The sequence below is a fragment of the Choloepus didactylus genome, chromosome 7 (assembly GCF_015220235.1).
Source record: "Choloepus didactylus isolate mChoDid1 chromosome 7, mChoDid1.pri, whole genome shotgun sequence".
Classification (NCBI taxonomy): domain Eukaryota; kingdom Metazoa; phylum Chordata; class Mammalia; order Pilosa; family Megalonychidae; genus Choloepus; species Choloepus didactylus.
This window is the reverse complement of record NC_051313.1, coordinates 7054577-7076422: the sequence shown is the minus strand read 5'-3', so window position 1 is coordinate 7076422 and position 21846 is coordinate 7054577. Positions and strand designations below refer to the sequence as shown.

Below are 21846 nucleotides of genomic sequence, written 5' to 3'. Positions count from 1 at the left end.
GAAATACATTTTTGCATACCATTCGCAGCACCAAGTTGATGCCTATAAACTGTCGAACAAAGTAACAGGGAGATCAAAAGTTACTTCCAAAATTCTTTATACCATTGACATTTTACAAGAATACAAGCTACAAGGAAGCACTAACTGGCAAGCAGAAGGTGCGAATAAGTTTACATAACCACACTTTTGCTCAGAACATTTTTCGTTTCTATCAGAAGTAGCAAATTCAGTGGAATGAATACACAGACATCATAGTATAATGTGGCTCAGTTTAGATGGTGTGCTGGTTTGGAGCTGTTATGTACCCCACAAAGGGCCATGTTCTTTAAATCCATCCCTGTGCAGATGGATGGACACCAAAAATATTGTGGGTGGGACATTTTGGTTTAATTGAGATGTGACCCAGCCCATTCAGGGTGGGTCTTAATCCCTTTCCTGGGGTCCTTTATGAGGACAAGAGAGAGAAAATGTCCAGAGACTTTGGAGAGAGCCACTGAAACCAGAACCCAGGAGAGAAGGACCAGCAGATGTTGCCATGTGCCTTCCCAGGTGACAGAGGAACCCTGGATGCCAGCAGCCTTTCCTCAGAGGCGCTATCTTACTCTTGATGCCTTACTCTGGACATTTTCATGACCTCAGAACTATAAATTTATAACTAATAACTAATAGATCCTCATTGAGAAAGCCACCCAATTTCTGGTATATTGCACTCTGGTAGCTTTAGCAAACCAATATATATGAGAACTCAGCATGAGTTTGATCCATCACAGAACATGATCAAAGGTGGCAGGTGTTTTAGAGGACTTTGTTACAGATAGAAATGTATGAATCCAAGTATGGTGGTGTCCTTGGGTACAACACTATACTGACACCCCACTGAGAGCATGAAAATGTTTAAAAAAGAGAAGCTTATGGTTTATGAAAGATAAATTAGATATACTATTTTATGTTAAATAAGATAAAAATGCTTAAACATGTATATGTACAAGAGCTCTGGTTGTTTTCATTTACTAAATAATATAAATAAATAATCAGCTGGGGCTAGAGCAGGGGGAGCAGGGCTGTACCCAGCATTCCCATGAATCTTCACGTCTCCTTATTCCTACTTCACTCTGTGAGCTCACAGCATGTCTAGGCTGCCTGGTTTGTCTTAACTTTTCCCATCTGGTACCTTATGTGCATTTAGGAAGAAGTGTATGCAATGTAACAAGGCTTTAGATCACTTTTAGAAGATTTGTTCCAATTTCTTCAATTTCAAGGAAATAAGGTAATCCTCTCATCTATTAGTTTCTCTTCCCCTCCCCACCCCACCCCAATCAGGATTTAGTGCATATTAAATAAATGTCTGATCTAAGGAGATTACAAAACACAAGTTGGGTGTCTATACAGATGATTCTTTTTAGGATTGAAACTGCATGGTGTATATAATGAGTAGAATTTTGCATGAAGTTTTATGAAATAATCTAGATATGCAGATTTGAGTAACTGTTTGCTACCAAACTTTTAATGCAGCCAACATATCAGCCTTTTAAAGGGCAATTGTATTATTTTCCTTTTAGATGTGAAAATTAAGGACGGGCTCTGTCTCCTGGCTCACACGCATGGACCATAAACATAATGAGTTGGGAAAATTGGTGTCAAATTAAGATTCCATCAAATTTGCATCTCACCAAAATGGTAAAGTCCATCGTTATTTAAAGAGCCAACTTGCTCTGACTGCCTGTTTTGTATTTCCACACTACAACCTCTGAATGGCAGGGGCATTGAAAACCAAGGGTTGTTTGCTCTCCACTGACAGGCTTTGTTACTAGCGCTGTAAACAGTGACTCACCCAGTCTTGTGCGAAGTTGAAAGGGGAAGTCAGTCATTGACTGGTAGCTTCTCAACCCTACTTCCCTACCCTTCCCTAGTGATACCACTGCTTTTCCTAGATGCTGGTACGTTTGTAGTCTTTTCCTTTTCCCTCTTTTCCTATTACTCTCTGCTCTCGAAAAAGCACAAATGAAGTTCCACTACATTCGGAAAGCATCTCACCTATTTGTGTTTTCCTCATCACGGAGTTTCGTATTTCATGAGGTTCGTCTTAGTAATAAAATAAAGCTCTAACAATGGCACCATTGACAAGATGGATGATGCATTATTTTGAGGCAATAATGGCTTTCCTAGGGCCTCAGAACTAGCAGATTGTCCCACCTGGAGTCCCCATTTATTACATGAGCATTCCTCAGTATGCACAAAACTTTTCACAGGAAAAGATAAGGAGTAGGAAAAGAGAAAAGGTTATCCAAGTACACTCTGACTATGACAGAAGCAGAAAAATGAAGGGAGTTATAACACAATGGAATATTTAAGTGTTACTCTTAAAATGTTTCCTTTCCACATAAATATTAAGAGTTCTAAATCATGAGTCACAAATACAAATTTACATTTCAATAGTCAATTTGAAACTCAATCATTTCTCTCTCTTCCACAATATCTTTCATATCAAAGAGGAAAGTTTTGATTTTTAATTTCTTAAAATTGTGTTTGAATAACATTTCCTCAAAAATTACTATTTAAAACCCAAATTTCCTTTGCAGAAGACATGCGCGTTCTTAGATGTTAGAGTGAGTCTAACAAGTCTAAACTCCTCTGCTTTAATACGATTTGCAGAGCTCTGCAGAAATTGCACATCTGGCTCTTTGCCTGTGCACCTGATGTTATTTCAGGAGAAATTATATAAATTAAAGACAGACATAAAAAGGGTCTTTTTGCATTCAAAGTAACAGAAATATGACCAAGAAAACCAAAGGAGTTAGGAGAAAAGATAAGGGAACTTACAAGTATTAAGCTAGAAAATTAGCCAAAAGGGACAATATTAAATAAATGGTGATAAAAGAGCATTAAAAAAGCAATAGGAATTAGAATGTGGAAATAGATTGTACAGGCCCAAGAGAACACTAAAATCATTTCTTCCATTCCATATGTGGGACTTTCGTCTTTAGCCTTTTTTTTTTTTTTTTAATTTGAAAAATGTGAGAACTTGACACATTTGCCCAAATTCTCATCTCTTGCTTTATTTCTGTGGCCTTCTGTATTCCACAGATTGCTGGAGATAAAAATATTATCACTTTGTCCTGCAGCCAGGCTTCCTCCTGAATTTCTGTGCTGAATGCAGTAGTGTTGCAGATATGTTATAAACATCCACCCACATCATTTCCCATTTCCTTATCACCTGCCTCACGTCTCCAGGTCTGGTAGAGCTACAAATGAAATTATGTCCTCACTGTAAGAACCTCAGAATTTGCCCATGCCTTCTGTTCTGTGCACTACACACTGCTCAAAAGATAAGAGTTGAATTGTGGGAACATAAGCTCCAGGAGTCAGTCCTTCTACCACAACCGTGATTAAACAGGGAGGAACTGTCTGAATCAAGTATGTAGAAGCTCCCAAGACTAGAAGAGCACTGTACACCATCCAGGGAAGTGCAGGAGGAAGAGGCTGATAAATCGTGATAAATGCCCGTGAATGGCTCTCTCTGTGGGGTGGTTGCTGTCCCCCATCTCCCACTCGTGCAGGTGGAAGTGGAGTCCAGCCGACTGCACTGCTTTTGAGTAGCCACTTTGGATTGCTGGGGGTCCAGCTCTAATTTTGGACATTGCTCCAACCCATCCCAGACAATAGCAGTGGAGACGGAGCTTCCTCAGGGCTGCAGAGGACAGCGGAAGGGCTGGAGTTGCTGGGCGGGTGTCAAGTCAAGAAAGTGCAGCTCAGGGGAGCTGTAGAAGAAGCTCCTGGCAGCCATCCTGGGCCCTCCCTCAGCCCCTCTGCAGGGCAGTTTGGAGCCCACTGGCTCACCCTTTGTGAATACCTGGCCTTGTTCTGTCTAGGAAAGACTGACTTGGGAACTCCTGAAGTATTCATAATAGCAAAATATTTGTAAGAAATTAAAATTTTGTGAATAGCAATACATATTGATATATATTCAGACAATGGGAATAAGAAAGAAAGAAAGAAAAAAACATTTGATCAACCTATATGCCCTCTGTCCACTCCAAACTGCTACCCCCTTTCCCAAATAAACCACTGTCATGAAGTCTTTTGTATCCAGATTCTTTCATTTAACATTTTGTTCAGGAAATTCAACCATGTCATTTTGTCTAATAACTGATCATTCTCATTAATCAATTGCATGAATTAATTATGTGACTATCACAATTTATATTTCCATTCCATTCTTGATAGAAATTTGAATTGTTTTCTGTTTTTGTGTATTAGGGATAATACTGTTATGAAAAATCTCTTTTGGTGTATATTTATTAAAATTTTTCTTGAAAAAGAGAGAGAGATTTCTGAGACATAGGCTGTAAAGATTTTAAAATTAACACATAATACCAAATGGTTTTTCAAAGTGGTTATACCAGGTCATATATACCTTTGCCAAGCATGACAGTTTTTATGTCCCCATATTCTCACCAACATTAAGAATTCACAGCCTTTTATATTATCCATTCTGGTGGTCATAAGGGACATTTCATTTTTGTTTTTATTTTCATTTCTTTAGTGACTATTGAGGTAGAGTAGTTTTTAATCTTTAAATGGTCATTTTTCTATTAGGTTATCTGAATTTTTCTTATTTATTGGCATGAGATCTTTGAATAGTCTCCATAGGAGTCCTCTTTCTCTGATATACATCTGGCAATGTCCCCTCCCACTTTTTCACTTTCTTAATGCTATCTTTCAAAAGACAGAATTTATTAATTTTAATGGTGTCTATACTGTCAGTGTACTCCTAGTTTCTGTTCATTTTACTTATTATATGTTTAGTTTTAGAAATCTTTGCCTACTCTACCATTGTAAACACATTTTGCTGATTTTTCTTCTAGAATTTTTGTATTTATAAAAAACAATACATGGCGTGGGGGCTCTCAGTGTGGTATGAAGTAAAGAGGTCAATGTTTTGTTTTGCTTTCCCACATGAATATTCTATTGGTCCAGCACCATTTATTGAAAAGGCTGTGCTTTCTCTCCCAAATGGCAGTGGTGCCTTTGTTTTAATTCAGCTGTCTGGCTATGCATGGCTTCATCCCCACACAAATGCTGTGTTGTCTTTAGTCCTATAGATTTGTTCATATTTTTAAGCCATATAATATAATAACTTTGTTTCTTCCTTAAAATTTCTGTATCCGTCCTTTCTTTTTCTTCTCTTACGTCTTTGTCTTTTGCTTGACGTAGCTAGCTCAATGGAGAATAGAAGTGATAATTGAAGGCAGCTTTTCTTTGCTCCATGATCAAGGGAATTCTTCCAACATTCACAATTAAAAATATTAGATTTGCTATTGCTTATTTTATGTAACACATTTTGAATTGTTTTGTGTGTATTTTTTATTTACATAAATGCTGAGGAATTGAATATCTTGTTAGGTTTCTTACTCCACTTACTACTGTACCTTTAAGAGCCAGCCATCTTCCTGTGAGTGTGTGTTTATAACCTGTTGATTTTAGCTGTTGAAAGCACTCTGCGATGCACTCATGGTATCCACTCTTCCAGCAATGAACACCCACTTTGCCTTCAATATTTCACTCCACAAATAGTGCTGCGGTAACCATCATCCTGCCCATTCTGATGGGCCTCTAGAAATTTTCTTTGGGACATAAACTCAAAAGTGGAATTGCAGTGCCATACAAACAGGTATGTTTAATTTGAATAGGCAACGCCAGACTGCTTCACTGGATGGCTGCCCCAGTCTACACTGCTACAGGGATGCACAGGAATTACTACATCTCCATATGCCCATTTACGTGTGACATTATTTGGCTTCCCCATCTTTAGCATTCTAATATATGTAAAATAATATCCTGAAGACCCCAGCTCCGGGACAAAATCCCATGTGGCCAGGCCATTGGCAATTGCCCAGTTTTGTCTCCAGGCCTCAAAGGGGAATCTCTGCCCTCCCGAGACTTGGTGCCATCAGTGCCTTGCCATCTCCGAAGGATGCAGGCTCCCCACCCCTGGGGTTTGCCATGCTCATGAATAGATCTGCATTCCTGCCTTCCCTTTGGAGGGTCCTTATCAGAGGGCCTCAGATGATGTACTTGTATCCACTTTAACTCAATACTGCTCCACCTTAGCCCTTTTCCCCACCCTCTCCCAGGACCCCAGTGCCATAAGATGGCAGTAGCCTTTTGCTCAGTGGTCCTCAGTACTGGGAGTTTTCCCCCACCTGAGCTGCAAGTCATCGGGCTGACCCTTACTCCATGGGGAAAATGGAACACCGAGGAGCTGCAACGTCTCAAATCGGCCTCTGACTTGTACTATCGCAGTAAGTGAATAAAGGCTTGACTGCTTCCTTTGATTTGGCTTGTTGTCCTGAGTGACCTCCTTGACACCTGGCAGCTTGACCTTACCTATTGATTTGGTTTTGTTTTTTTTTCCTGGTTTTCATTTTTGAATGACAAATAGTTTTTTGATTCAAGTGACTAGTAGTAAATTAACATAATATGTAACAAATACTTGAATTATATAATCTTATAAGTTTTATTAAGTGAAATTAAACACAGCAAAAAGAAATGCCTCCACCAGTAGCATTGTTCTAATCATGACTTGGAAGCAAATGTCTCAAGGTTGGCTGTTATTTCACACTGTGTAAAAACAGCATTGCAATAATGTTTTATAGAAAAAGTCTCTTACCTTTAAGAAAACTGTAGGCAAACATAACGTGTAACCCTTTTTAAAATTCAGAACATCTATATCTGTATCTAGATACATTCTGATGCCTTAGACTATATATCTATTATCTATATAGATGATATATAGACATGGACATAGATGTAGACGTAGACGTAGACGTAGATGTAGACGTAGATACAGATGAAGATAAAGAGTACTCGACCTAGGTAAGGAGTCATTATTTCTCTATAGGATTCTATATTGTTTAAGTTAAACGGTACAGAAAAACAGACATTATAATTATAATGTGAGTGATTAAGAAGAATATGTTTTTGGATAAGCTCTAAGACTCTACAGAGAAACTAGGTTCACTAGTTTCCAAAAATATGAAGGACTTTCCTCACACCATCAAAGACACGCTATGTTCTCCCACAAGGCAGCACCAAGTCTCCTAAAGGAGTAAAGAGCTGTCACAGTCACGGTTCCCTCAGGAAAAGGGAGCCACAGGGAGTATTGGAAATAGAGAATTTATTACAGGAATAAGAGGTTAGCAATGGTGAGAGAAGCATGAAAACAAGGATCTAGACAGACAGTGGCGGGGGGGGGGGGGTCACAACTGTGCCCCCCGAGGGCATGTTGCCCGGGGAGTGGGAGGAAGGGCTGGGCAGAGGTCTGTGGAAGCCCGTGGCCTCTCCTTCCAGGGGGCCCTGTGGTCACTGTGGGTCAGCTGTGACAGCAGTCGGGGCAAAGGACTATCACAGAGCAGGAGAAAGTGGGACAAGCTGGACTGACTTTCACGCCCTCCAACCAAGAGGAGCTTTGGAGAATAACAGCTGCAGATTCGGTTCCACCTTCTAAGTCACTTGCACATTTTCCTTTTGTCCAACTCTGCTGAGCAGTGGAGGGGTAGCTTCACCAGGTGAACCAGCTACCAAGCTGCCAAGTGCACCTCTCATCAGCCGGGCATCCATAGCTGCCTCCTTCAACCACACTTGGCTTTCAGCTGGAGACAACAGCAAAAAGCACACGCACAGGAAACAAAATGCAACCATCCCTAATAGAAGCAAAAGCATACCTTCTGTCCAAAAGAAGTCACACTTATCACATCAACCATCTCTGGGTGATATTTTCACTAGGTTTCCCCTCCACCCTTTGAAATCCTGTAATCACTATTATTGCTTCTTAAGTTCATTAGCAAGGGAATGAGAGAGAGTGAAAAAGAAATATCTTTGTGGATTTTTGTGTGTGAATCCATGTCAAAGTATGAAGGAAATACTTGCAAGTCATTCCAGTAATGGGTCATATGGTGGTATTGGGTATTTCTAATTTCTATCTTATACTCATTCCACAATCCCCTTTCCCTCACCAGTCACTGAGCTAGCCTGGTAGAGCAATACGAACCTTCGTTTCTGAAGGATCGGTGCTGTCAGTAGTCTTTCCTGTAGTACAGCGCTGTCGTTTTCTGTTAGCTTTTATCACAGACCATGATAATTCTAAGAGGTAGCACAGTGGATCCCTTGTGTTACAGGCAAACTACTCCTGGTCTCCAATGCTGAAAAAATAATACAGTTTTCAGCAGATAGTCGAAGTCGACCACACCAGCCGGTAGATTAACCACTTTCCTTGCCTATTGATTTACTGGTATGAGACTTTAATAATCGGCTAAATGCTGTCTGAACTTTCAGTTCAATGAATCATTGCTGCAGCCCTGTCAGAATCGGTCCTCCTTTGAGAATCAGGCCACCAAGGCCCAAATTTAAATGGCTACAAAGCAAAAGCTTTGCTACTATATTATTAGAGGTAACTATGAGAGGAGACCCTCCAGTCCCGTCTTTCGATTTTCAGACCTGTGAATCTTCTCTACATGAAAACCAGCAAAGCTTAGTGGTTTCTAATTCTGAGCATGCCACATCCTGGTTGATGCTACTGCCAGCCCTTCCAGGTGTTGTCATCTAGATATTAACATAATTGAGTTTTTCAAAAGGCCATTTTGTCATGCTATCAGGTCACTGCTTCAGAGTGATGGGGAACACAGAACACCAGTAGGTAGAAGCCAGTGTTTCTGAGCCCATGGATAAAACTGCCTTCTCAGCCACCACGGCCACTTCATCATGAGCACTTGACAAGAACAAGGGTGACATGGGAAAGAAGCTGACCCATATCCACAAAACTGGTTATTTTGTCCATCTGAACACTAAGATTCTGCCTTCAGACATTGCATCTTGAAAGCATTTACATTGGGCCCAAACATCTTCACGTCTTTTGCCTGTTTAGAGATTGCCTTGCGCATACCTCTTCAACAGACACCTCCAGGAATTATGCATTCTTTTTTCTTCCAAATCTCTGAGCATCCAGTCAAACCATTAGCTACTGCCTGCGATTAGACTCATAGCACTCACCATCCATTCATCACACAAGCTTTGTCCACTAGGTTTATTTCCATTCAACACGGTCTTTAAGGGCTAATTCTGGAGGGTGTGGTGGGCTCCTTTTGTATAGTTTTGATCAGATAACATCTGTTGTGAGGAACCATTTGTAAACTAGGTCCAATATCATGCCAACTCAGTCAACTGGTCATAGGGAACTGTCCTTGAGGCTAGAGGTGTGGGCTGAGAGTGACAAGGCCATGTAACATGAATCACAGCCTCGGAAAGCTGGGCCACTTGCCCCTAAAACATCCTTGTGCCTTAGGAACCACTGGAGCCCAATCTTGCAGGTTAATTTCCATTCTACAGTACTTCCTCCAGCCTATTGTGACATCCATAAGCAAAACAATACAAATTGGTTCAGGGTTGGACACTGAAAGGGCTGCTTGTCCACTCCTTCCAAAGTTATGCTTAGGCAGATCATATCTTGAAAAATATTTCTGTATAGGAAGGTTAAAATTACACAGACACTCTCCAGACTAAAGTAAAGGGTGGCAGTGAGCTTTCGGGAAAGAAAACAGCAGTTCAAAGAATGCAGTTACGTGTCAACTACAGGAAACCTGTGATGCCCGCTGGAGCCGACACAGATTACAGAACAAATGGATTTGAAGCAGGCGGCACATCACGAAAGAAAAGGCTGGTGGGATCCCTCTCTCCAAGAGCTCCTGGTCCTTAGGTATGTCCACCTGGAGACTACATCTTAATTACACTTTTCAGTGCACTTTTCCAATGTGCAAACTCACAGTTTTGCTGTCTATACTTTTGCCTAGAAATAGTTATACAAGTAGGGACTTAATTATTTTTAGTATAAATAATTTAGTGATTTGGGGCCATTTATAGTCGAAAATTTAACTTATAATATATTTGAGATTTACCAAACATGATAGTAGTCTTAGGAAAAGCAAGAGATAAAAGCCTATGTGTTACCAGTCTAAGATACTGCTATTTATTGTAACCCTGTTTTTCTTACACAAAAGACTGGAAATTACATGTTGGCAATTAATTGGGGAAAGAATGAAGAAACTGAATTATATCTACACAATAGAGTGCTAAGCAGAAGAAATTAAAAAAAAAAAAAAGAAATGCATCTTCATATTACCATTGATTGATCTCTATAATCTATTCTGAGCTATGTATTTAAGAAGTATGCAAAACATCTGTATATGCTTGCTTAAACTATAAAAAATACAAGAACACACATGACATTTTATAAACAATGACCTATGGGGGAAGAGAGGTAGTGGGGACAAAGACAGAAGTTTGCCTTATCTATAATACATTTTGTTTTCTAGAATATATTTCAGTTATAAACATATTTTACATAATTAAAAAACAAAATTAAATTAAAATACTGAAAGAAAAATAAAACAAATGAACATATGTATCAAATTTTTAGCATACATAGAATTATTCCAAGTGACTCTAAAACACAATAATTAGATTAAATATCTCTAGCAGAATGTATCTAAAGGACATACAATTGCAAAATACGTTAACTGATTTTAGCAATCTGCACTGATGGTAGTATTTGTACTTTTATTCTGAGATTAAAGAGTTGAAGTATGCCTTATGGGAAAGCAAATGAGTAATTATACCAGTCTTATTAAGACCTGATTTTTTTTGCATAAGAAAAGAACATAGAGTTATAAGATTGATGAGTTAGGTAAAATCTCTGTCATCTTTAATTTGTATTCAGTGCATTAGTATGAACTCATAATTCATTTTCTTTTAAAAAAGAAAAAAATGACAGAAAAAAATTTCCTAGCACTGGTCATGAAAAATGTCTAGAAATGACCAACCTAATAGCAATGAGCAGTTATAAGACAGTAAATACACAAGATATGCCTGGAACTAATTGCCACTACAGAAAGTAGGAAAGTATAAAGTTATCAGATTATACTAAGGTCATATTAAAAAAAAAACAAGAAAACAACAACTGTAATTGACTTTAATATGCTCCTTATACAAGCCAAAGATGGGGCAATTTGAGCTTTAATAAGAATTAAAACTGTGATGGATTAGACACATCAAATATATTTACATCTATGGGATCATAATGCCATTTTTAAAAGATAGAATTTTCAAAGATGGCCTCAACAATATCTCTCATTCTATATACTCTTCTTGTAATTTCATTCCTTGCAGGAAGTGGGGGCTATATCCTCTCCCACTGAAACCGGGTGGGCCTTTGTGATTACCTGTACCACTGACTATTGCCCAAAATGCTGCTCTGTGACTTTCAGGCCTCATCCGTGTGCCATTCACGACCCCCTGTTCTCTTGGGAAACTTGCTCAGGAGGAAGGCAGACCCTATGTGAGCATTTGGACTTGCTCAGGCTGCCATCTTGTGAGGAAGCTCAAGCTTCCACATGGAGAGGCTTTAAATGTTCACGCACAGAGTCAGGTGCCCGGCCAGCCCCCAGCGGCTCAGTCCCCCACTGTTTCAGTTCCAGCCACCATCTGACACAAATGCACTAAAGATTACAGGCATCCGGCATTGCCCAGCTGAGCCTTTCCTAATTCCTAACCTACATAAATGGTGAGAGATAAACAAATGATTGTTGATGCTTTAAGACACTAAAATTTAGGGTGTTTTGTTACACAGTAGTAGATACTAAAACAGTAATGCCAGAAAGATGTAAGGAACCAACACTTAAAAAGAAAAATAAAATAAGTAAACAAAGGGAAAAAATCAAACTTATATCTTGCGTTTCCTATACAAACTGTGCTTCAGTGTAACAAAATATCTGATGAGGAAATGTTTTACTTTATAAAAACATTCTTCTAATAAATGTAAAGGAAATGATTGAATTATATAAAATGATTTTCTGTTCACTTATGTATTGATGATCTAGGGAATGACTATGAACTGCTGATAACCAGATATTCATACTTCATGATGGAATAATGCAACAAGGATACCATGAAGAATTCTTACCAAAATTTAAAAAAAAAGAAGAAAAAAATAGAAAACTGAACAGAACAACAACAACAAAAAAACTTGAATCTGATAAATTCTCTAGAGATAGCTACAATTTACAGGAAATATAGTGAACTATGTTAAATTACATTGCACCACAAGGAAGAAAAAGTAAATTTAGACTGTGAGAGATTTTACAGAACAACTGTCCAAGTTATTTACTAAATGAAAAACAAAAAAACAGAGATGAAAGAGAATAATTTGATAAAAAATATATAATGGAGATGTCAACCAGTTTTTTACATTGAGATCTGATTTGGATAATTTATTAAAAAAACAAAATAAAATGTTAAAGCTAATTATTGGGCATAATTGATATTTTACAATATTAAGGGATTGTAATTTATATATCATAATGACATATTCTGTATCTAGAAGATTTTTAAAAACTTTTACTAATATATGCTTAAATAGCATGAATATGGTTATGGTTTAAATAATATTATGGTATTCACTTGAGAATAATCTGAAGGTAAAGTAGAAAGAGGCATAAGTAAAACACAGTATCAAGTTGACAATTGTTGAAGCATGGCAGTAAGTACGTCACGATACCCTATTGGTCTCCTCACTTTTGTGCACATTTAAAATCTTCTATTATAAAATAATAATGATGGAGAAGCCTCTGGGATGCACAATGTACTGATAGAAAATACTAATTTTCATTGTTACAAATCTCATATACAAATTTCAGTATTTTTAAGATTTGTTAAAATAGTTTGATCTTATTCTGATCCACTTGTCTTTTTTATTAGAGATAGAAAATGAAAGCAAATAAACAAGGAACTCTACATGCAAAAATATAGGTTTTTGAAGAAGTGTTAATTGGAAGGGGAATTCATCTGTTCCTGGAAGGTAATTTTTATAATAAATGTCTCCTGTGATTTACTCATCTAGGATTTGATGCCTATGGGGAATCAATATCTCAAATCCAGCACATGAACTTTTCCTTAAGAAGGAAAAAAACACATATATATATAAAGATATTTATATATTTATTTTATAAATGTATACAAATTTATGTTATGTGAGAATATACTTTAAATAAAAAAATTTTCTTACTCTGCACTACACTTAATATAGACTATTTGTCTTTATAATTTATATGCTCCCAGTTACATGTTTTTTTAAAAAATATGCTTTCTTTTATTCATTGGTCCATTCACGTGATTTTGATCCAAGTAGACAAATGGCATACAGGAACCATGGTTTTCACTCCAGGCAGGGCATAGTTTGGCTAGACAACTTACATATAATCTGTCAACATCTATCTATCTTTTCTGTGTTTGTTACAATAAATCAGATGTAAAAAAATCATAGTTATACTGCAATGCACAATAAAATGTTTCTGCTGTTTTATGTTTTCATGTACAATTTACCTTCATCTTACATAATATCTATAAATATTTTGTTATTGGATACAGAAAACTATTTTCAAACATTAGCGTAAGTGGGAGAAGCAAACCTTTCCCCACTGCTATTTCCTCTGGATTCTCTCAGAACCGGTGATGAAGCAACTCTTCTGCAAGGTTTCGTTATTCTGCCACTTGCACGATGCTTGGGTACGGAAAGGCATCCCGCCCCTGGGAAAGAGCCATCCCTCCAGGGAGGTACAGCCTTACGCAAGGGATCTTCCTCCGGCTGTTTACCTGCCCAGCTCTAGAGACAGAGATATTGTGCAAAGGCCAAACAGGTCTACAGAGGTGAGCTAAGTTCATGCAAAGGTGAATAGAGAAGATGAATTCTGGGATAAATTCATCGAGGTGTCTTCAGGGAAGATTAAATTGTGGCAACCTGACTAAATCCTATCCTAAATCCTAGGATTCTTATCAATACTATTGGTTTGCCTTTGGAAACCCTGAGTGCTTGTAGATACACACTTTTGAAACAACCCATGCTAAGTGAAGTGTTCTTAAAAATAAATTTAAACTTCTCTTCTCATTAAAATACTAAGTTTGCACATCTATCTCACTCAAGAGGGAATTTTACCTGCCTTGTGGTAGAAATTATAGATGAGAGATCATTTTCAGTGAACACATTTCTAAAAATATCCTCCCAACACAAATGTAATTCATTAATAATTGAATGGAAGAAAATCGAGTGTCTTGGTGCAGCTGTTATATCCACACACGATGTGTCAAAAAAAAGCAACTGTAGCAAATGTATATTTAAACCTCTAAGATAATAGGATGTGAAATGATAATCTACATGTACAAAGATCTGCAATATCCATCTGATCAGTACATCGTTAAAAATAGTGCACCCAAAAAACTATTAGAAACACAGTGTAATAGAATGTCAAGTGATAAATTTGACTTAGGACTTTTCTGATACGATAAATTTGCAAAAACCTTGAGATAGCTCTGTATATTTTAAAAATATTGTATATGTCAGATAAGTTAATAAGGCTTTCCCATATTACAAGAGCATTTAACATATTCATAATTTTATACTTGATATGGATTTTATTCAGCAACAACAAATCAATAACAATTACACAGCCTCCACTTTAAGACATTGATTATCTGTGGATAAATCAAGCTGATTTCAGCCTAACATGGGTGCACTGACTTGATATTTCAGTTTTCTAAGCAATTCTTTCAGCCATCTATGCCTATTTTTTGTTCTTTTTTAGAATTGGAAAGGCTGTAAGATGGAGAAGTTCATCTGTCAATTTGGCCAGGTTTTGGTGTCCAGTTGTCCATTCAAGTAAGCACTGGCCTGATTGTCACTATGAGGACATTTTGTGGATTTCAGCCATCAGTAAGTTGATTGCCTCTGTGGCTGATGACATCTATACTCAACTGAGGAGATTGCCTTCAGCAACGAGAGGAGTCTCGTCCAATCAGTTGAAGGCTTTAAGAGCAGAAGTGATGATTCCAGCAGTCAGAAGAGAGAATTTCCATCTCTGCTTCAGCCAGCCAGCTTCTCCTGGGGAATTTATCAAAAATTTCATCAGCGTTCCTAGCCTGCCCTATAGTGTTTGAATTTGTGCATCCCCACAGTCATGTGAGATAATTATTACAAAAATCACATAATATTGACAGATATCTATTGTCAGTTCTGCTTTGCTAGAGAACTCATCAATACAGACTATTCTGTTGAATCCTCTCTTAGTGATCATTGACAGTAGATTAGGATACTTTCAGAATTCCAAAAATAACCTTGGCTTTCAGCTACATTTGTTTTGGTCTCTAAATTCACAGCCATGCCCTATTTCCCTTGTCCTATTAATGACCTTTCAGAGGAAATACAAATTATTACATGGAACAACAAAAAATTCTAGTTACCAAGTAAAAGTTTTTGGCTGGCACAGAAATCCAGAAGGCTCCATGATGGCAGCAATATTCATTATGATTTCTTACTGACTTCACATTTTGCATCTTGTTTTGATGAAACAAATAAAACCAAGAGCTGAAACCTACATGTACATGTATCGTCATTACAGAGCTGGACATTTTTGAGCCCTTTGTTGTTCATGTTTGCAAACTGACCGACAAATGACAAAGCAGGTTCAGCATGGTAAATGTGAGCATACTGACACCTTCCCTGAGAAGATCTATGGAAACCAAATCAGTGTCTGTAGTTGAATATTAAACTTTTGTGTACAGAAATAAGCCCTAAGTTCTTCCAAACTCAATCAGAAGGAACTGCTAAAGCAAATGAGTATAGATGAAGCATACTGTCTCCAAAAATACACTAGGCCACCTATGAGAAGTCACAAACATTCATTTTCGCCAACACATCTGATTGGTAAACCATAGGATATGTATCCACTGTGGAAATTAGGATATTGTTTCTCATTCACATGAAGATTTGTTTGTGCCCACTGCCTGATTTATGCTTTGTTTCTGTGTTCAAGATATCATTTTGTGAAATAGGGGTAATGATTTTTCTAATGGATGCATTATCATGACATTTTATTAACTAGTGTGTAACTAGTATTTTAACTAAATAAAGATAAGTATTTAGCTGTCAAGAGCATTTGACCAATACATTTATTATATGTTATCAAATATGTCTACCACGAAGTATATAACTTCTAAGGTAACCTAGAATTAAGCAATATAACTAGTGAGAGTAAAGCTAAAATATCTAAAACTTCTAGGAAATTTTTCATTTTGCATTTTGCTTCTTTTGGCCAATTGCTATTGACAGATTTTCTTACTGAACACCATCAGTTAATGATGGATTATTTATTGTTTATAATAACTTTATAATATCTCTAAGTGGTAAAGGGAGAGTAATACTGTGTTTGCTTTTATCTTGCAATGTTATTCATTACCATCCTGCTTGCCACATAATATTTGTTCATTTATTAAAATAACCCTGAAAAGACTGGAGAGATTCTGCTGCCAACTTTTCTTAGGAGCCACCTTGTTTTTCAAATTAGTAATCAACCTCTTTCTTTTGTATGTTCAGAACATTCAGAACATTATACTAATTTAAATTTTATATGAGAGGATTCTGAGGTATGCTAATCATTATGTTACATATTAATACAGAAACCTATGAGCAATAATTCTTGTTATCTGAAAATTAAATATGTAGATTTGGCTATATTCAGAATAAATGATAAGTGATTAATTTTATAAGAAACAGAATGCTTATTTTGTAAAATTGAATCATGTTCCATAGCAAACCTCAAGTTATCATTAGACGCTTAAAAATTTCTCAAGCACATGAAAACAGACAATGAAATACTTCACAAGATGGTTTGAAAAAAATAGCCAGGCTTAAAAAAATGTATCAGTAAAACAGAGCAATATATTATATGTTAGAATGTTAATTATGTAATAGCATATTAATTATGTGCACACACACATATTCCTGTGTTCTCTCTACATTAACTGAGGGATGCTATGTGGATAGTTTTTTTTTTGTTTTTTTTTTTTTTTTTGCTTAGTTTTGTGACAAAAACTCTTATCTGTATCCTCAAAATGGATTAGAATATCATGTAAATAATAATCATATGCACACTCAAAGCCCTGAGCTAAAAATTTAATGAACCCATTGAATCCCGCATAGCTATAGAGACTGTGGAAGAGCTGCGGAGGGGTCTAAGATTTACTATTTCTAACTCTTGTTGCTATCATATTCTATTAGCAACACTAGCCTATATTTGTCACCCTAACATTAAATATGTATGTCTGTATACATGTATATTAATGCATGTGTAGACAGAAATGCAGACGATTGGTTCTGGAATCAAATTGCTGGGACACCAACCTTCTCCCTATGAATCTGAGCCACGTACTAAATCTTGCCAGACCTCAATTCTTAGCAGTGAAATTTGAAGAATGATGTGACAATCACAATATTGTTAACAATTAACTGATGTTAATCATATAAAGTCCTTAGCATAGTACATGTAAATATCATTTAATTATAATTAATATAAATCATATTATCATTAATGTTTACTATCATTATATATTCTATTATTAGTGTTTATTGTAAATTATTTTATGTTATTCTCTAGACCTCATATTTTCAAAAGCCAATCTGGTCTACTCATTATCAAAAATAGCAGTCTTAAATGTTCTTTTCCTGAAAAATCTTCCTTAAGCCAATGCCAGAGATTTCAAGCATAACCAGAATGCCATTGGATTCAATTACTATGGATTGAATCACACTCCCAAATGGGGTGGGAACCAAAAATCAAATATATTGACAAAAGTCATTATCAATGATCTGTGCCTATGTCAAGTGCCTTCCAAAGGCCAATTAAATCTGTGCATTTGGATGATCTAAGTTGCTATCTTGCATTTTATTTTCTACCTCATCTCCCCAGCTCTAACCATGCATCTCAAAAATACAATTTTTCAGTTGCAATTTAAAACTATAAGAATTGTTGATCCCAAAATCCACATGGTGATAACATAGCTGTTTAGCTCATGGATTTAATCATAAATACATTTTCTTGGATTGCTAGTTCTTGGAGAAAGACAGCTGACATTTTCCAAATTTTCCACTGACTTTAAGGTTTTATCTTGCATAAAAAATTTCTTAAATACAGTGAAGCACACACTTTAAAAAGCAATGATGTAGCTTCCAACTTCCACTCCTCTAATTTAGTGAATATCATATTAAATATACCACAATTTTGTACCACCAAAATTTGGTGAATTTTAGTTTTCTTTAATATTTTTCAGTCAGTTTCTATGGAGAATGAAATAATGTGTCATCTTTTCTTTTAATTTCCCTAAATAAACAAAACAAACAAGCAAACAAAAATAACGGAAACACTTTATTTCTTAAATTGACCTCTATAATCATTTAAAACTTCATTATGTGACATTTTATCAATTAAAACATATTTCATTCTGCAAATGGGATGCTAGAATATGACCAATGTATATCTTTGAACTTACAGGCATAGGATATTGTGATTCAAGAAATTCTGTGCTTGCCTGGAAAGAAAATATTGCAGGAATACATCATAGAGTAGTTGCTAAAGTTTAAGGCTAGATTTTGTTTCTAAGGCAACTTCTTTCCTGAACACCGCTGACTTTAAATATGTAAATGGTAAAGTATGATCGCATAGTATTTTGTATAATTCGGTCTTTTATATACTCAAAAATTATAATAAAAGCAACTTTGGGCATGACAGTATAAGGAACTCCATGGACAAGCTCTCCAGTGAAAAAGATGAAATTTATTTTAAAAAAGGAAAAAAAAAACATTTAAATTCTCTGGAGATAGTCCCAAGGACATTCAGAAAATGAGGGAACGTGTATTCAAGAAAATCCACTAATGTTTGTTACAAACTGTGAAAGTCAGTGGTAATTGAACTGAAACCTCCCTTCCCAACTCAGTGAAACAGAAACTCCACTCCAGACTGGTGGATCCAAGACCCCAGGGCCCCCTCCTTCCTCCCAGCCCCCGCTCAGGGACACAGCTTGTACTTGGGGACAGCATCCTGGAGAACCCTGGGGCGCCGGTTTCCCTTGCCCTGGCTTATCAGACACTGGTTCTGAGCTGGGAGAGTCAGGTGAGAAGACCTGAAGATACTGCCCTTCCAACTGCTGAGCCCTCAGTTGCTAGAGTAGGGTTGACACTCAGAGAGAAATGCACGAACATCTCCAGCCCCAGCTCCAGAGCCTTGGCACAGATATTTTGCCCAGCCAGTAGAGGAAAACAAGGTGTAAAACAGCCCCTAATCTCTTCCCAAAGGAACTGACTTCATTTGTAACATAGTGTGGAGAAACTCACTGTGGGAACAAATGTCAGATTTAGCAAAGAACTAAAAGTGACCAATATTAAAGAAATAAACAAAAGTATGATGACAATGCCTTATCAAATAGAAGCTATCAATAAAAAGAGAAATTTTACAAAAAAACCAAATGGAAATTCTGGAGATGAAAGGTTAAATAATCAAAATGAAAAATCCCCTACAGTGGATTAACATTAGATATGAACTAGCAAAGGAAGAATTAGCAAAACTTCCCAAATTCCTTGAAAAACAATGACCTTCACTTCCAAGAAACTCTCTGAACTCCAGGTAGAATAAACAAAAAGAGATCCATAAACAAACACATCACAACAAAAATGCTGAACACCAGCGACAAAAAGAAAATCTTGAAAGCAAGAAAAGAAAAATAACTGGCCACTTACAAAGGATCCCCAATAAGATTATTAGCTGATTTATCATCAGAAACAAAGTATTGAAAGTTATGGGATAACAGATTCAAAGTGCTCACAGGGGAAAAAAACAAGAAAATAAAACAAAAACAAGAAAACAAGAACTACCAACCAAAGAAAGTTATATCTACCAAGCTATCTTTCAAAAAAGAAAGCAAAATAAAGATATTCCTAGACAATAAAAAACATAGAAGTCATTGCTAGCAGCCCCCCTTACAAGAAATACTAAGGGAAGTCTTTCACTCTTAGCAAGTGACCCCGGGTAGTAATTTGAATCCACATGAACAAACAAAGAGCACTGGTGAAGGTAATTATGTAATTATAAAGAACAGTATAAATGCATATTCATTCTCCCTTCTTCCCTTAACTGACTTAAAAAGCAATCACATAAATATATATATATATAATATAATTGCATATATATATGTACATATGTAATTACTGTGTATTACAATAAACATATATGATAGTATTCTATTGTTCAACTTACAATACATAGAAATAAAATACATTTCCCAATAAGAGCACACAGAGTTGAGGGGAGCTATTTTGGGCTACAGAAATGACTCCAGATGGTAACTTAAATCCATGAGGACAAATGAAACAGAAATGGTAAATAAGATTAATATAATAAAAAACTATAAAAACATACTTGCTCTTCTTTTCTCAGTTTCTTTAAAATACATAAAAGTACATAAAGTCATAATTAAAACAATGTACTTTTGAGAATATAACATTTATAGATGTATTAAGAACAAAATCACCATAAAGAAGTGGAAAGGGAAATGGAACTATATTGAAGTTGCATTTCAATATCTCACTGGAATTAAGTTAATATAAATCTGAGGCTGATTCTGGTAAACCAAAATGTATATGGTAAACCCTAGAGCAACCACTAAGGAAATGACTAAAAAATATTGTGAAACACTCTTAAAAGAAACTTAAATGTTACATCAGGAAATATTCACTTAATACAAAAGATGCAGTAATGGAGGAATATAGGAATAAAAAAGACATGAGACACATAGAAAGCAACCAATAAAATAACATAACAATTATAAATTCAACTATAACAGTAACATTAAATGTGTCTAGTCATGCATATACATGTCCTGTTTTTAAATATTAATGTACTCTTAAAATCATATATAAAAAATGTTAAATGTGAATGGATCGATACTTACCTGGCACGGGAGACACCATGATCACGAAGGTGGTTTTCCTAGGGCAAGGCTTGTCCATTGCACTCCGGATGTGCTGACCCCTGCAATTTCCCCAAATGTGGGAAACTCGACTGCATAATTTGTGGTATGCGGTAGTGGGGACTCAGTTTGCACCCTCTCCTTAAAAAAAAAAAAAAAAGGAAATGTAAATGGATCGAATGGATTGAACAATCCAATCAAAAGGCTGAGATTGTTGGGCTAGATTAAGACAAGCTCCAACTATACAATGTATACAAGAGATAGAAGTTATATATGGACCTAATAACAGAGAACAAAACAAAGGCAGGAAAAATGGAAGAAATGGAGGGAAATAAACAATTCAGCAATAATAGTTGGAGGGGTCAATACCCTACTTTTCTGAATAGATAAAATGGAGGCAGAAGATCAACAAGGAAAGAGAGGACTGAAACAACACATATACAGCTAGAACTAACAGCTGTATGTACAACATTTCATCTAGCAACAGCACAGTATACACTCTTCTCAAATGCACACGAAGCATTCTCCATGATACACCATATGGTAGACATAAAAACAAATCTCAGCTGATTTAATATGTCAGAACTAATACAATGTAAGTTCTTTATCCACAATGGAATGAAATAAGAAATCAATAACAGAAAGAAATTGTGGAAAAACAAATACCTGAAAGTTGCACAAAACATTCCTAAATAACAGATGGAGCACAGAAAAAATCTAAAGGAAAATTAGAAACTACTTTGAGATGAATGAAAATGAAGACACACTATAGAAAAAGTATGGATGCAGCTAAAGCTATGCTTATAGGGAAATCTGCAGATGGAAATGCTTATACTTAAGGAGGAAGATAGATCTCAAAGGACTAAGCTAAATTTCCATCTTAAGACATTGGCAAAGGAAAAGCAATCTAAACCTAAAGCTAGCAGAGGAAAGTAAATAATAAAAATT

The 21846-nt window shown here is 36.3% G+C and overlaps 1 non-coding gene across 1 annotated transcript; it reads left to right on the top strand.

The window, feature by feature from the left end:
• Nucleotides 1-20872: 20872 nt before the first annotated feature.
• On the top strand, nucleotides 20873-21042 carry LOC119541075. Its single transcript, XR_005218204.1, has one exon. It is a non-coding gene; the product is annotated as a U1 spliceosomal RNA (small nuclear RNA).
• Nucleotides 21043-21846: the final 804 nt, after the last annotated feature.